Raw genomic sequence first — 16,498 nt, 5'->3', positions numbered from 1 at the left:
TGCCTCTCAAAAGTAGACTGGCATTCAATAGAGGGATGTGGAGAAGAAGGGGATGCTGAGATGAAGCCATATATACACAGCCAAGAAGAATGGACAGCTGAATTAAAAAACTGTCAACAATTTCCAGAATTTAAAATCCTGAATCATGACAGGACACTAGTGGAATTCAGGTGTTTCTGGTACGTGGACTGCTCTCACCCAATGTGAGGTTGAACTGTTGACCTTGTGTACAGCCTACTTCACAAATGAGTCTGTCAGATACACTAAGCTTATAGGCTGAAGATGATGCCCCAACACTGCGGAGAAACCTCAGGTGACTGCCCAGGCAGCTGGCTGTTTCTGTCAACTCACAAAATTTTTTTGGAAGTTGCTTGCATGCACTTCCTGTTTTTATTTTTGTTAGCTAATTATTCCCTTCTTGGGTCTCTGAGGGAGTTGAAGATTAGTTAGTTATGGTTGAAGATTAGTTAGTTATAGTTGAAAATTAATTAGGATAGAAAGGGCATTAGATACATCTTGGATTTACCAAAATAGGATAGATAATGGAATTATTTTCTCTGATTTGTCAAATACCTGTTTAGGTATTTATTACTTGTATATATTGTATATAGTTATTGTACTTTTGTATATAGTTTTTCTTTTGTTAGTTATAACCTTTTGCTTTCTTTTTCTTTTTATTAAAATAGAAAAGGGGAAATGTGGTGGTAATCTAATTGTATTGAATTATTATTTTGATTGTATGTTAATAAATAAAGTTGTCCGGGGTCAGAGCTATTAGAGCCATAGCAAGAGTGTGGCGGTGGTGGCACACGCCTTTAATCCCATAGATATCTGTGTGTTCAGGGTCAGAGCTATTAGAGCCATAGCAAGAGTGTGGCGGTGGTGGCACATGCCTTTAATCCCATAAGATCTCTGTGTGTTCAGGGATATAGTCATCATTGGAGACATATGCCTTTAAGACCTAGGGGGCTGTACATTCAGACAGTGATGAGGCAGTCATGTGTTTGGGTTTACAACCAATGAGAAGGCAGAACAACATACTATAAAAAAACGAACCGACAGGAAGTAGGTCTCTTTTCGCGAAGCTGGGACAGCAGGAGGAAGGGTGAGATTTTAGCTCTGAGCTCTGACCTCTCGGCTTTCTCTTTTACATTGTTTCTGTGTTTCTTATTTAATAAGACGGTTGGATACATCAATAAATATGTATGAGTGGCCAACAGATACATGAAGAAAGAAAAGAATGTTGCATCACAGTTTGTCACTAAGGAAATGCTAAGCAAAACCACAAGGCAATACCACCTCATCCCAGTAAGAATGGTGAACAAGTAAACATCAATAGACACTAGTGCTGCCTAGGTTCTGGATGGAAAGGAAGCCTTGCTCACTGTTGGTAGGTGTGTACATTATTAGCTCATCAATTCTGGAAGACATTTAAAGCTAGAGCTTTCCAGCGTTGGTTCATCTGCATTGTCAAGCTGGCTGGATTTGAATCTCCTATGAGTCACCCCTCTTGACAGATCTTGTTAAAGATTTTCCAGAGAGGTAGAAATGAAGGAGGAAGAGTCACTCTGTATGTGGATGTCACCATCCCACAGGCAGGTCCTGAGCTGAATAACGAGAAAAGGGGGAAAGAGGAAGCAAGCTGAATACCGGTGCCGATCTCTATGCTTCCTGACTGTGGACACAAGGTGAGCATCTGACCTCTCCTCCTGACCTATTCTCTGCTGTTCTAGTTTGGTCCCCGTTGCTCTGATGAAGCACTGACAAAAACTAAGTGGAGAAGGAAAGGGTTTATTTCGTATCACTCTTTACAGTCCACCATTGAGGGAAGCCAAGTCAGAAACTCAAGGTAGAAACCTGCAGGCAGCAGAGGCCGTAGAGAAACACTGGCTCATTCTCCATGGCTTGCTTTCTTATACAGTCCAGACCCACCTGGCCAGGGGTAGCACCACCTACCGTGGGTTGGGTCCTTCTATATCAATGAACAAATATATGCTAATATAATATTTAGGAAATTGTACTGCTCTGTTGTGAATGTGAACAACTTGGAAATAAAATTAATGAAACAATTCTCTTAACAATTGAGCTCCCCAGATGAAACAAACACAACAAAGGTATAAGATTTGCAACTGAAAACTATAAAACACAACCAAGAAAAATTAAATAAACTGAGACAAACCATATCCACGAGTTAGAAGACTAGATGCTATTAATATGGTAATTCTGCCCAAACTCTTCCTGTAATACAATTTCCATCAAAATACCAAAAAGCCTTTTTAGCAATAAAACTTCAGAGGTTGACCCACATATAGAAAAAGGCACAGGAAACAGCAGAGTCAAACCAGTGTGAAAAAAAAAAGAATAAATTCAAATTGAATAGTTAACACTCCCTGATTTCAAAAGTTAAATATACCATCACTAAGGCAGTGATGTATTGACAGAGCACAAACAAACATCAAAAAGATAGGAATGAAGTTTTTAAAAATGCTATGTTTATGGTCTAAGCAATTAAAAATAGCTAGTCTGGTCTAAAGGCACAGTTGAATACCCATACACAAACAATCAATACTGGCTTTAATTCACATCATGCACCCAAATCAAGATTTGTCACAGGCCTCTACACAAGAACTGCACATGCAGAACTCTAGCACAAAAATCTGGAAAGGCCAGGAGGATTTGCTTCTCCATTGTTGTGATAAACAACCATAACCAAAAGCAATGGACAGAAGGAAGATTTTATCACAAAGATGCGGTTATCATGGAAGAAAGGCAGGGCAGTAGGAATGGGAAGCTGTGTTCTCACTTCTACAAAACAAGCATGAATCAGACAGGAACAGGAAATTGGGAAGGGCTATAAACACTCAAAGCTTGCCCCCAGTGACACATGTCCTCCACCTCCCAAAGGTTCCATGACCTATCTAACAACACCACAAACTTGGAGATCAAGTATTCAAATACCAGCACTTACAGGACCATTTCTCATTCAAACCATCACACCAGATACTGTGGTATACATCTGTAACCCCAGAACTTGGGAGGTGTTGACAAGAGGATTGAATGCTCCAGGATAGCCATGGCTACCTTAAAAGTTTGTGGTCAACCTGGACTACATGAGACTCTTGTCTCAAAACAAAATAAAACAAAAACTAGAAGTATTTTAGGATCTTAGATTAGGCAGAGATTTCTCAAATATGACCACTATAAAGTATAGCCATGAAAGAAAAAGATAAAGTGGCTTTTTAAAAATAAAAATATCACACCCTTCAAAACACATACAGTTGTGTATATGAAAAGGAAGGCCACCAAGCAAAGACTAACCATTGTTTTCAAGGTATTATCTGACAAATAAGATGTATCCATAATATATAAAAAATCTCTTAAAATTAAACAACAAAGATTTTGTAAATTGACAAAAGTTTAGAGTAATTCATGAAACAAACCATATTGGTTGATCAATGAGTATAAAAGCACATTAGCCACTAGCAAAGGATAAGTTACAACTAAATGTTACAGCTGTGAAAACCCATATGGGTATAATCAGAGACTGATGCCTGGTACCAAAGATTGGCAAGGATGGGATATGACCAAAATCTTCATCCATCCCTGCTGGGGCTATAAAATGGCACTGTGGTTATTGTTAACCAAACTGGGAAGTAGGAGTGTCTAACCTGTTAAATCAGTGGTTCTCAACCTATGGGGTCATGAACATTTTGGGGGCGTCGAACAATCCTTTCACAGGGGTCACATATCAGATATCCTGCATATCAGATATTTATATTACAATTCACAATAGTAGCAACACTATAGTTATGAAGTAGCAATGAAATAATTTTGTGGTTGGGGAGTCACCACAACATGAGGAACAGCATTAGGAAGGTTGAGAACCACTGTGTTGAATGCAGGCTTCCCACAGGACCCAGTGGGAATCTAACTCCAAATAAATGGAGACAGACACTGATACAGACTTGTATGGAGTGTCCATTTTAAGCACTGTGGCAATAACTCCCAAGGGAAAGGAGCCACATGTGTATATCTAGATAGGTCAACAAAATTAACACCATGGGACATGTTACACCCACATATCATGTCCTATGTTCAGCCTGAGCCAAAGGTTCGGCTGAACATATGAGCGAATCTAGTCCAGAATCTAGTCCAAAGAGTTTTCACATTGTAAGGGTTAGAGAGGTGAAGAATCTTGAAGATAGAGCCCATGCTGGCTATAATTGGCATGGGGACAGAAGAGGGATTTACTGTTCACAAGCCAAGTCAGCTTCTACCTGATAGAAGTGATCTGAAGCTTGATCATGGTGTTAGTGGTACACTGTGTATTTACCATTGCACAATAGCTAAGATTTATCTTGCTAATTGCATGTCTAAAATCTGCAAGCCAAATCCACAATGTGAATTGTCCAATCATATCCACCCACTCTAAGGAATCAGAAGTAGTTTATGATAAGAGGAACAGAGTCATGTTTTTCGAGAGCAAGTGAGGACTGAGAGGACAGAGGGAAGATCAGGGATGCTGATCACCATCCCCATCATGATCTAGGTGCTAGGTGTATAGGGATATTCACAAGACAAAGTCGAGCAGTTGACTTCAAATGTATGGATGGCTCTCTAAGTATGTTATAACTTAATAGACACTTCACAAAACAAAATTGGGAATCCTATCATGATTTTGGCCCTTGAATTTCCTTAAACATTGCATTGCTTCTATTTGTTTCTTATTGTGCTTCATTCAGACACATCCTATCCTTACAGTAGTATTGAATTGATACTGGCATGTTTTCCTCAGTGTTGTCTCATTTCTACATTGCAATTCCATGTTTCTGTGGATGCAGAGAAAGGAAGGGACCATCCTTTGGTGATGATGGAGATGGCTCCAGACTGTGGTTCACAAGTTATAGATCCTATTCTAGTTTAATTTCTGTTGACCAAAAGCAACTTAGGGAAGAAAGGTTTTACTTGTTTATAATTCCAGGTCACAGTGCTTGGCTGAGGAGAAGTCAAAGCATGAACTCAAGCAGCTGGCCACATCTGCAGCTGAGAGCAGAGAGAAACCAAGGGACCCTGGTTTGCCTGCTCACATCCAGCTTTCTCCTGTCTTACTGACTTCGGGACACCCTTCCCTAGGGGATCATGCCACCCATTTCCTCCATCAACTAATAATGAAGACAATCTCCCAAAAGAAATAATCACAGGATAACTTGATCTAGACAATTCCTCAATTGAAGATCTCTTCTCGGTGATTCTAGATTGTGGCATTTTAAAAATTACAAACTAACCTCACAGGCTCCCATTTGGTGTTGCTTGTGATCTCAAACATATTTTGCATTCCCTAATATTGCTAGCAAGATCCTCTATGCTAGAAGTTAGCGTGTTATTTTTACCCAAGTTAGGAGACTGCTGTGAAGGTCAAATGAATTGATGTTCTTCTTCGAGGCTGACCTGGGTACTCGGTGCCATCCCAAGCCACCAGTTATTATTATTAAGAGCAGCAAGTTAGAAAAAGTAACTCGCTTCCGGTGGTACAGCTTTTAAAAGTGAGGTTCTAATGCCTTCCTTGAAAATGGTCTTATCTACAAACACCATGTCCTTCCACTTGGACATGGATTCCCTAATAATTCGTGTGGCAAGATTGATTTGGGGACCATCCCAGAATGGACATGGCTCTGCAGAAGGAGATGAGCTACACAGGGCCATTCTCAGCATCACTGCCATCCATGTTCACACTGGAGATGAATGATGTCCAGCGGTCTTTCTCAGCTAGATTTCCACACCTGAGGGGAAATGGAAAGGGTGAAGTAAGACCACATTTCCTTGTAGCTGCCCTTCACTAGATACATTAAGGGTTAAGGAATTAAGGTTTTGAAATTCAGAGTCTTCTCTTGGAAGGTTCTGGCATGCCATCCTAGGGAGTGTGTCCCTTACTGAGAAACAAAATAATGACTATGGCAGTAACCAGCACCTGTTACTAGAGTCCAGACAACTCTCTAAGTAGTCTACTCACATTTCTTCTCATGATTACCCTGTAGGGATTTGTGTATATGTAGTGTATGTGTTTGTTAGTCATATATTCATGTATATACATGCATGGGTGTGGGTGTTCACACTGGTAAAACAAAGATGCCATTGTCTTTCACTTTTAAGATCTTTTGCTAAATCTAAAGCTCACCAGTTCAGCAAAACTGGCTGTCCAGTGAGCCCCAGGGATGTCCCCATCTCTGCCTACACAGCCCTGGGACTGCAACCACACTGCTATCACTTCTTGCTTTTTATGTGAATCCTGGAGGGTATGAACTCATGTCCCCAAGCTTTCATGGCAAGCCTTGTAACTAGTGAGCTTCTATACAATTGTTGTGGTAAAGTAAATAAGATCATGTGTAGCATGAATCTTAAAAGTTCTTATTAATAAAAACAAACCTGGAGCTGGTATTGGGGTGAATGCTGGAAGATCAGGGAAGCAGACCAAGCCACAGCTTCCTCACCTCGCCAGTTCCTCAGCTGATCCTGTTTCCTCAGACTGGAAGCCTCTGAGTTCTTATCCAAATGGATCTCAGCTGAACTGCTTCTTGAAAGCCTGAAAGCTTAACCAGGCCTAGTTCCTGGTCTTCATGCCTTATATACCTTTCTGCTTTCTGCCATCAATTCCTGGGATTAAAGGCGTGAGTCACCATGCCTGGCTGTTTCCAGTGTGGCTTTAAACTCACAGACATCTGGATGGTTCTCTGCCTCCAGAAGGCTAGGATTAAAGGTGTGAGTGCCACCATTTTCTGGCTTCTATGTCTGTCTAGTGGCTGTTCTGTTCTCTGACCCCAGATAAGTTTATTAGGGTACACAATATTTTGGGGAACACAATATCACCACAATCATGTCCATCCTGTTTACTCAGAGGGCTGTCTTGTACCTCTATGTCAATGTGTCTACTTGTGCTGGTCTCTGCCTGCACCTCATTCCCAGATACTGATTTTGCTCCACTCTCGGGCAATGCCTCTACAGAAGGAGGCCTATGCTGATCAATATCTATGGAAGACTCAAAGCAGTTGACGCCCTTGCCAAAGACAGAGACCAAACAGTCATTTCAATCTAAGACCTTCTCCAAGATGGGGGTCAGAAGAAAATGGCATTCAGGGTATCCGAGCAAGGCTCTGCCTTTATCCTAAGGACACAATTTAAATTGAAAGTTCTCTGTTTTAAATTGAAGCACAAAAACCCTTCCTGACTGAGTTACGTTTTGTCCTCTGGTGAATCCAAAAAAAAGTGAAATGCATAAAATTAAATAACACTGTACTTCAAAGTGAAAGAACAGAGGCAAGATGAAAGGGGCGGGTAACATCTCAAACTTCCTCCATGAAAGCTTCACTGTAGCTTTTCATTACAGTGACTGTTGGCCTAACACTGGCCAACAGAGTCAGTGGAGTGGAACCAACATACTGTCCAGTAATGAGTAGGTAATTGGGGAGAAGGTAAGTTCCCCTAGGAAATAGCTATTCCCTGTAGAGATTTCCCAAGGTCAAGGTCACACAGCTGAGATGACTGCTAACTGAGTCTGGGCAGTCCAGGCAAGAAGCCAGAACAGACCCAGTGCTACTGTGGGTCAGCCATTGATTAGATTTTTGCCTCTTGATTACATGTCAGCAAATGATTAAATGATTGTTCCACATAGCTTTCTAGAGGAGATCCCAGTTCAGCACACTAAACTACAACCAAGGAATGTCACAATGCCCCCTATTGGCATGGAATCCTTTCAGAGGAGGCTCCACAATTCACAGTCCTCATCATCTCTGTTCTCTGCAGTATCAGCCTCTGGTTTCTAGGGACTGAGAAGCGAGTGGCCACCTCCATCAGCTAATGACACAGCTCAGTTAATTTAGTATTGCCTTCAGTTTCCTTAGCTAGTTTAGGAGCCTTCAGATCAGTGTGCAATGATGTCAGTCTTCACTGTCAACTTGACTAGATTTCAAATTGTGTGGGTGTGGTGATACTTTATTTGTGTACTCCAAATAAAGCTTATCTGAGGATCAGAGGACAAAGCAACCCACTATAGTAAACATAGAAGTCAGGCAATGGTAGCACATGCCTTTAATCCTAGCATTCGGGAGGCAGAGATCTATCCATATCTCTGTCCAAGGCTACCCTGGAACAGAGCCAGGTATGGTGGCACACACCTTTAATCCCAGCACTAGTTAACCATAAAGGTCTGGAGGTCTGTACAGACAGACAGGAAGTGACAGAGCAGGGCAGAAAGAGGAAGTGATGTAGCTGAGCAGAGAGAGGACGTGAGATGGGAGGGAGAGAAAGGCATATAGGCGTTAGTGCATAGGAAGTAGGTCTCTTTGGAAGCTGAGGAGTTGGTGAGGTAAGGTCAGCTGTGGTGTGTCCTATTCCTCTGATCTCTGTTTTTCACCACAATATCTGTCTCTGGTTTTTTTTTTTTATTAATAAGACAGTTTAGCAATTCATCTTACATGTAGACCTGTCTGCGAGGGTTTTCCCAGAGAGATGTAATTAAGTAGGGGGTGACTATAGACCTCCAAATGTGGGTGTCATCATCCTGTGGACCAGGATCCTGGAATAAAGAACTGAAATGAGAGCCAGCTTCTCTCTCTCTCTCTCTCTCTCTCTCTCTCTCTCTCTTCTCTCTCTCTCTCTCTCTCATATATATATATATATATGAATCTGCACACAATGGGAGTGGCTGCCTCAAGTCCCTGCTGCCCTGCCTTCCCCACCATAATGGACTGTGCCAAATGTGAGCTGGAACAACCTACTCCTTTCTTTGCTTGAATTCAGGCTTTTGGTCATAGTGGTGAGGAAACCAGCATACATGGTGCTATGGGGGGCAGTGAAGCATGATCCAGATTCTGAGTGGTTTGGCAGACACCCAGATCAGACCATCCAGCAGCTGCACTGACCACTGTGTCACTTTACTGTGCGGGGCCTGGCATCCAACTTCTCACTGCTTTAGCTGCAAAAGGAGAACAGTTACAGTGTAACTCATGGGCTTACTGAGTTATTGAATAAACATTTGGACACTAAGACAATCTAAAAAGACTACAGGCTTGGGAGTCTGGTTGTGTATACCCATAATCTAAGCTATTCAGAAGGCTAGGACAAGAGGATGGTGAGTTTAAGGCCAAACTGGCAACTTGGAAGCGCTCTATTTCAAAGTAAAAAAAAAAAAGAAAAGAAAAGAAAAGAAAGAAGAAAGAAAAAGAAAAGAAAAAGGGGGCTTGTTATGCAGGTCAGCAGTGGAATGCACGAAGGCCTAGTAAATGCATGAAGATCTGTGTATTAGTCAGGGTTCTCTAGAGGAAGAAAATTGATAGAATGACTTCATGTGTCTTACCTATATGAATACATAATATATAATGAATATTCAATATATATGGGATTTATTAGAGTGATTTACAAGCTAGTTCAACGATGGCCACCTACCAATGGAAGGTCCAGGAATCCAGTAGTTGTTCAGTCCATGAGGTTGGATGTCTCAGATGGTCTTCAGTATATGCTGGAATCCCGAAGAAGTAGGCTCTAATGCAAGTGGAGGAACGGACCTGCTAGTGAGAGAGAGAGCAAGCCGGCGAAGTTTCCTTCTTCTCTCTCCTTTCTAAAGCTGCCACCAGAAGGTGTGGCCTAGATTTAAGGTGAATCTTCCCACCCCAAAAGATCCATATCAAAAGTCAGCCTTCCCACTTCAAATGATTTAATTAAGAAAAACCTGTCACAGGTGTGCCCAGTCGCTTGGGTTTAAGTTAATTCCAGAGGTCCTCAAGTTGACAACCAAGAACAGCCATCACAATCTGGGTTCAACCTAGCACTGAGAAAAGAGAGAAGAGGAGCAGGAGGATGGGGGAAGGGAGAGGGAAGAAAAGATGAAGAGGAGGAGGAAGAACAGAAGGAAGAAGAGTGTCTGTAGATACCACCTTCCTGCCATGGTTTAAGTTCTTCACAAGGCGCGGCTAAAAATACCTTGTTTCTAGAAGGAGTCCCAATAAAGCCTGATAAAGACACTGCAAGCAGGTCTTGTGCTAAGTCCACTGAGATGTTACATTTTGTCTTTGGTCTTTGCCAAATGTTGGAGAGACAGGCATCATAAGTTTTGTCTCATACTCTAAACCCCGTGGTGACCGATCTTTACCCTGTGCTCAAAGGTCATTTCCACTCAACTCCTCGTGGTTATTATTCCAGCAATATTATGCAAATGCTAAATGATATCAAATTTTCCCAACTGGGTGCTTAACTCTCAGAACATAAACATTTTTCCATATTAGGAATTGAATAGAGACAATAACAGAAGAACTCACCTTACTTTCCTCTTCCACTACTACTGCATCTCTCGGCTCCTTTTAATGGTGCAGCTCCTGACAGGACTTTCTAGGAGATTCTCTCTTCTCAGAGGTTGTAGCATTTCTCCCTGTAATTAGCACATTCCCTCCTTGAGTGGATGAGGCTCAGAAAGCTTATGAAACTCACAAGATACATGGTTAGCCTCTGCCTGTGGTTAGCTTCTCACTGGCTGTGAGGGGAGTCTTCGGTGGAGCTGCCCACAAGTTTGCCAAGGAACTCTGGGCTGCAGCTTTCATGAGCTGTCACTCACACTGGAGGAGATTTTCAGCAGCACAGCAGACTGAGTCATTCCTGCCCCTGTCAGTGACCATGTCCCCATTTTCCTGGAAGGAACTCCAGTGAATTCATTGGTTCAGCAAGCTAGACTTGGGTGGAGTCCTCTCTTGGTCCACTATCATTGCCCTATCTGTAGTGAACAGGTGTTTATTAACACAACCCTGGTCTTCTAACCCACTTGAGAGAGCAGGAGCCCAGCCCTGGTAACAGAGTGTTCCTTTGGAAGGCCACTGTTCAAACTGGGAAACATCGTGCTCTGTTTTCTCTCATATGATCTGACCAGCAGCTTGATACAGTCTATCAGGTCCTTCTGGCAGGAGTTACTCACTGGACTTCGAGGACCCCACACTCTCCTGGGTTCTCTCTCAATTTCCTCTGTGGTTGCTGCTGCAACCTCACCTAATGGTAATGTAAGCGAAGGCCCACCTTGCTTTCCTTTCATCTCTCTACTCATCCCCTTGCCCACCCCCTATTTTGTTATGTGGATACCCTCTCTGCACTGACATCCTTCTCTTGTCTGTAACCCATACTCAGTTTAAATAACCTCAAGTCTCAAAATGTTAGCATGCTACCTGCTTACACACACACACACACACACACACACACACACACACACACACACACCTGTTTATCTTCTTTCCCTGTGTCCTTCACACTAATGGCCTCAGGGCAGATCTCCTGCACAGCTCACTGTGTTTTCAATATGCTGTGAACAGAGAAGTCCAGAGAAAGAGATTAAAGACATTCTAGTCTAGGGAGCTCTGATTCACTGGTGTTGGGAATTTAAAGTACTTGTGTTATCAACACTGGGTTTAAGCCCTACTCCACTGGAGAAAGCACACAGCTGTATATTTGATCAAGAACCCATAATTGGGAACACCAGGCCCCATTGGTGAACCTAATGTTTTTATTTTGTTAAATTGACATAGCATCAAACTGCCCTCTCAGTCTGTATCTCTCTACCTGTAGGTTGGCACAGCACTCAGACCTCATCCGAGAAGTTTCTTTGCGGAGTGGATGGAGGTTAATGCAGAAACTCACAGCTGGTCAAAGTGCAGAGAATAAGTGTTTATGGAGTGCTCAACCACAAAAGAGACATCCATGTCACACTTCCTCCCCTCAAGGCTGAGAGGCCATCATAGAAAGGAGATCAGAAAGACTGTAAGAGTCAGAGGTCAGAGGTCAGGAAACAGTGTGGCAAAGTAGTATCATCCAGTCATAAGACTGCTCAACTCCTGGACTCACTGCAGCTGTGCTTGCCTGCAAATGATAATCCAGGCAATACTGCAGCATGGAGGAGGGAGGGGCTGCTCTCCTAGCCCAGGAGCCGCTGTCAGTGATGGCTTCCCGGGAGGGGGAGACTTTTCTTTAATGATATGGCCTCTGGTAGTTGAACCATGATCCAGTGGACGGTCTCACACCCAGGAGTGTGTGTGAAGCAGAAATGGAATCTGAGACTTATTAGACAAAAGAGGACACTAAGTTGGGAGGGGAGATTGGGAGGAACCAGAAAAAGGAGTGAGGTTTTAATATGATCAGAATAAATCATATGCATGCATGAAATTCTCAAAAATTAATAAAAAATATATTAAAGTAAATGAAAAAGAAAAATGAATGATATGGAAGTGTCTCAATAAACTAGCAACAGAAATGAAGAACCATGAAATCCCAATTGTCCTACCTCCAGGACATCCCAAAGGAGATGAATCAGTACATCAAAGAGACACCTGAATTCCTATGTGTAATGCAGTACTGTTCACAGTTGCCAAGCGACATATCCACTGATGGATGAATAGATGAAGAAGATGTAGTGCATGTATACAAGGGAATTCTGTTAAATTACCAAAACTGGCATTTGTGGCAACATAATTGAATTAGTAGACAATGTGTCCAATTAAGTAAGAAGGCTAAACAAATACTGTATATTCTCAATAATATGTGAAAGCTAAAAATGTGTTTGTTCTAGTATAGAGAGTGGAAAAGGGGTAAGTGGAGGCTGAGGAAGTGGTAGGGGAGGAGGACAGAGGGAGGATCCATAGGGAGCACTACACTACAGTAGTCAACAAGAATGAGTTTTCGGGTCCTGCAGCTTGATGGAAGTGTGAGTGACAGGTGTGCATTGTGTGATTTGTAAACGATTAGAGAGGTGGAACACTTCCTAACACAAGTAGTAGACGGAAAGGCCAGTAACCCCAAACTCATCATTTCTTGCTGAATATACACAGTGAAGCACCACACTGTGCACTGTAAGTACATGTGAACCCTGTGAGTCGGTTCAAATGATGGGAGGAAGGAGGGAGGAGAGAAAGAGAGGAAAACAGAGACCCAACCCTAGGAAATAAGAGGGAACCTGGGATGTCAGCCAAGAGAAAGGATGAGACCAAAGAACTGTGCCAACCCAGATCCATCTGCTCAGTGTTGCATTACATAGAAGTTGTCCGTCTCCTCTGTTCCATTACCAATGTGCAAGAGAGAAAGTCCAGAGCCTCGAGCCTTTACTGCCTACAGCCCTGGTCAGTCCAGCAGCACAAGCACATCCCTACCATCTTTGTATTGTAAGAGTAAATCGACGTCATGACACCAGTGCCCTTTATCATTATCCTATTGTCATTTCTTTCATTTATAAAAGGAAATGAAAACTTCCACTTAGCAACTGGTTTAAAATCAGAATTGCCTCTGTGTGATCAGTCAGATAAAGTGAAAAAATAAATGTCACTTTCAATGGGTAAGGCTGATGCGCTATTAAAATAAGGGACTGGATTGAGATGGTCAGAGGATGCAAAATTCTAGTGAGGTGGGAAGAATACATGCAAAACAACTACTATATGTTATGATCGGTACAATTAAAACATAAATTATGTTTGCCATCTAAAAAGAACTGCTGTTTTTGAGACAGGGTTTTACCATGTGGCCCTGGGTATCTTGGAACTCCTTCTGTAGACCAGGCTGGCCCTGAACTCAGAGAGATCCACCTGCTTCTGCCTCCCAAGTGCTGTGATTAAAGGCCTGGGCCCAAAATATTTTTTAAGTTGTATTTAAAATTAAGTGAAGCATGTAAACACACAAACATAGTGTAATCACAACACACAAAGAAGGTCACTGATCACACGGAATCATGAAACCATCAAGCATGTAATATGCAACAAAATACGTGCAGCATCTTAAGCACACATGAGCAGTTGGGAAGCTGACTTTGCAGCAAAACTGAACCAGAGGCTTCCTGGTCTCAGTTGGCACCAAAGGAACTCGTTACCAGAAGACAGCATCTTCATTTAAAATAGTGTATGTGAGGGACTAGAATTATCTATGGAATTAACGCATTTTTTCCTTCTAACAACTTTTTAAACTCTCCCTAAACTTTTGAAAAGAAAAGCAACTGTGTCACCTGTGAAGGCTGGGGATAGACACTGATGGCCTCCACAGCACACCCCCTTCTCTTCAAGCTGTAATGTCTCCTCAGTTTCCTTACTATGGGACAACTAATTTCTTTCTGATTACTTTGAGGCCTGTTCCATAGAAGTTAATTTCATGGCCGTTACTGTAATCCTTATCAAAAGTCTGTGGACGAGCGCATCATAACCCCAGGGTAGACACTGCTGGACAAGAGATGGCTATTTCACCCATGAGCTCACAGCAGCTGGGGTTACCTGCATAAGACCTATGCAAGGTCAAGCCAATCAAAATATTGGAAAAGACAGGAAAGACAGTCCCCTCCCCTACTGAGAAGTTATTGGAGTGGGAGAAAGAGTCTTTCTTTTTCTTTTTTCTTTTTTCTTTTTTTTTGTTTGCTTGAAGATATATAGGATCCCCAAGCTCCAGTGGATGCCCCACACCTACGCACATATGGGCAGCATTAACTGGACTTATTTATATATACAAAGACATGCAGTTGGGACAAGTATGTATTGGAAGACACAGGGAACTGGAGGGGAACCCATGAAGTCAAAACAATGATTGTCAAGGGAATCTCTACAGTGATAGGAACTTGTGGAGAATGATGAAGGCTTGGCTTAGTGTCTGGCTACAGTTATGACGCAGAGCTGAGTTTTTCTCACTGGAGAACTGGGTGAGGCAATGAGGCCAGATGATGAGACACCAGGCCCTTCTGATACGTATGTTTTTGAAGAAGGGAAGGGGGTTGACTCAAAGCAGTCGTATTTCCACTTCTCTGGGATTCGCTGCCTGCTCTCACTACTGTGTAACTTACATCTTCTTCACAACCATGTTGGTAGTTATCTGACTTTAACACGAGGCCTATTTTATGGGAAAGGTTTGGGGAGGTTAAGTACTTTCCTAACAGAACAGACACTAAACTTTTAGCATGTTATAAAAATACACTCTATCAAGATGAAAAAGACATTTTTACTGGGAGCATGTGAGCTTGAGCAATTCTCTCTTTCTCTCTCTCTCTCTCTCTCTCTCTCTCTCTCTCTCTCTCTCTCTCTCTCTCTCTCTCATCTGAAATGAATCACCAGATAAACTTTAGAAAAATCATAACTCTGAAGTAGAATATTTAAACAAGTATGTGCCCTGGGTAAGAGTGGGTACTGGGGGGCCATGTGGCATGAAGGTCAGAACAATGTCATGTAGCTGAGACTGTGGGGAACACAAACTCAGTACTCGACCCTGGGCAGTCTATCCCAATGCCATTCTTCAGGAAGGACAAAGTACCACAGAGTCATTTTTTTTTCCAGAGGAAAATGATCTTAAAAGTCCATGCTGTGTAGCTGAACAGCCTCAGGGTATTTGACCAGAGAGAAGATTGTAAGGTCTGCACAACCTGCCTTGAATCTAATGAGGGACCGTCTCCCCAGGGCAAGATTTGTTAAGCTCCTTCCACCAGCAAGAGCTGGATTTCTGGGATGTGTAAGGAGCAGAGATGCCTTCCTCTTTGTGTTCAATTTAAATAGAACAGTTCATGCCACCTAAATCCATGGGAAAATAAACAGCCTGGAAAGGTAGTAAGGCCTGTCTGTCCCAGTACATCAGCAGACAGAGGAACAGTGTGTGGGACATGAGCACTGGGTAAGGATTAGATTTGATTACACTGACTGCTCTTCTGGTGCATCTTCAGGACCTTGATGCAATCTCTTGTGATTCTGACATTTTGAGGAAATCCCATAAGACACAGCTCTTTAAAAGTCTTCCAGCCTCATAGTCTTCTAACTAAAAAAGCTAAGAACTGCAACCCTACAGCCCCTGGGTTATGTATGGTAACCTCATTTGAAGGTCAACAACTTCATTACTCTGTCTGTGTAGAATGCCAAGGACATTGCGTATGGTTCTAAGTTATTTTTCAGAATAAATGAAATAAAGTGTTTTCTTCTCAAATGAAATAACATGCCTTCCAGGGCCACAGCCAGCTTCTGTATTTTCCTAACTATGTTTGGAGTAAATTCACTACAAGTTCAGCATTCAAGATAGGCTAGCCAGCGCCAACTGTTTCAAAACTGTGAACTGTTCTAACCTTTGATTTAAACAAAATCACCTCCATTCCATAGGTCATAAAACCAAAGCCTAGAGAAGTTAAATATCTTGGCAGATGTCCTTCAGAGTGACAGTAATGAGTGGCTAGAGCTTCCTAATTAAAGGAGGGGTGGGAGACTGAGTGACTCTGTGACCCCACCTGGTCTATAAGGTAACAACAGCCATGCCTTTGACTAGAGCTAAGAACTCTGTTCACAGGAACTTGGCAAAACCTCAAGAACCAGGAAACCAACAGATTAACACAACAGTGCCTGATACCTTGAGAAGGAGCCTCTCAGAAGGAGACTCAGAAGGTCCTGGTAGGGCTGGGGAGATGGCAAGGTCAATAAAGTTCTTACCTTGAATGTGTGAGAACCTGGGCTCTGATCTCTAGAAGCCATGCAAG

The sequence above is a fragment of the Peromyscus leucopus genome, chromosome 8b, assembly GCF_004664715.2.
Source record: "Peromyscus leucopus breed LL Stock chromosome 8b, UCI_PerLeu_2.1, whole genome shotgun sequence".
NCBI classification, from domain to species: Eukaryota; Metazoa; Chordata; class Mammalia; order Rodentia; family Cricetidae; genus Peromyscus; species Peromyscus leucopus.
Note: the sequence above shows the minus strand (reverse complement) of the source record.